This window comes from Pomacea canaliculata, linkage group LG2 (assembly GCF_003073045.1).
Source record: "Pomacea canaliculata isolate SZHN2017 linkage group LG2, ASM307304v1, whole genome shotgun sequence".
Classification (NCBI taxonomy): Eukaryota; Metazoa; Mollusca; class Gastropoda; order Architaenioglossa; family Ampullariidae; genus Pomacea; species Pomacea canaliculata.
This window is the reverse complement of record NC_037591.1, coordinates 39256645-39257921: the sequence shown is the minus strand read 5'-3', so window position 1 is coordinate 39257921 and position 1277 is coordinate 39256645. Positions and strand designations below refer to the sequence as shown.

Sequence of the window (1277 nt, the reverse complement as noted above, 5' to 3'; positions counted from 1 at the left end):
GGTAATTCGCCGGCAGTGACGTATCCAAGATGGCGATTATCGTCTGCTGCAGGATGACCCTTCCATTTCGAAAATTCAACTGCTCAATTTTAAACCTTTTGAAACTTGTCTGTATGATTCATTTTTTTGAAAAAACACATTATTTTTTAATTATTTCTTAATTGTGTGAAATCCAGTGAAAATGTTCATATTTTAGGGGTGAATGTTGTGTGGTTGACGTGTTTACATTCACGACACTGGTATGCGTGACCTGCATCTACAAATAGCTTCCACCGTTGGAGCGATCTTGCTTCGGGTCATCCATACCAGTTCCAGCTGGATTTCTGCTGCGGTGTCTGTTTACGCGAGTTGTTTTCTGCTGTATTTGCACATATGCTTGATTATGGATGATATTGTTGTTTTCACACGTCTCTTATTTTTCTGATTTTCCTTTCAGAGCTACATGCATTAACTAACCCTAAAGAACTGCCAGCAAGTGTGAACATCAGCTATTTGACTGATTGACATTTGACCCTAGGGGTCGAAGGGCACCGTACGGTAAGGAAAGGGCACACTTCATGACTTTACCAATGTGTGAATGCGTATGAGAGAGAGAGAAGCAGTGAATTGATGAGAAAAGCTTATGATGAAGTATATTATAAAATGCGGACTCCGCGTGTAAGGGTTGCATGTTACAGTGTATGTGCCCATAATTCGGCCTTTGACCTACAGTAACTCTTGCACATGTGAAGGACAAAAATACATTTCCAATATCGGCCATGACTAGATGCAACTCATCTATATTATACCCTCCTGTGCCCTGTTTTGCAGTGATATAGCCCTAGCTGCTGGCACGGCATAAAAAAAAAACAAACAAAGCCCTGAGACAAGAACTGACTCGTTTTACTTCTGATGAAATAAAGAATCAGAAAAAATAACTGAACTAGGGTTTGTTTCTCTATGACTCAACTTTCCATTACTTTTAGATGATGCTATACTATTAGTTTTACTGGTAGAAGTCTAGAGTAAGCCAAATGTGCATATAATAATAAACATGTATTGTAAATCAAGTAAGCACACTATTTCTCTCAGTCAGTGGGAGAAAGGGATATACAACAGTATGGGAATGCCTGCTATATTTATAGTTTTCTGTCTTGGATTTACAGCCATGTTGTATCCGGTCTTTCCTCGTGCTGTATATTTGAAGGAACGAAGCTGTTTGTTGCTGCTTTGTCTTAGGTTTTCTAGTCTTTATGCGAACACATTCATCTTCTTTTTTAAAAAATCGCCAACTTCTG

General features: G+C 38.8%; 1 long non-coding RNA gene across 1 annotated transcript; it reads left to right on the top strand.

Moving 5' to 3' along the window:
* Positions 1–123: 123 nt before the first annotated feature.
* On the top strand, positions 124–917 carry LOC112556126. Its single transcript, XR_003097626.1, has 2 exons — positions 124–537; positions 811–917. It is a non-coding gene; the product is annotated as an uncharacterized LOC112556126 (long non-coding RNA).
* The last annotated feature ends 360 nt before the right edge of the window (positions 918–1277 follow it).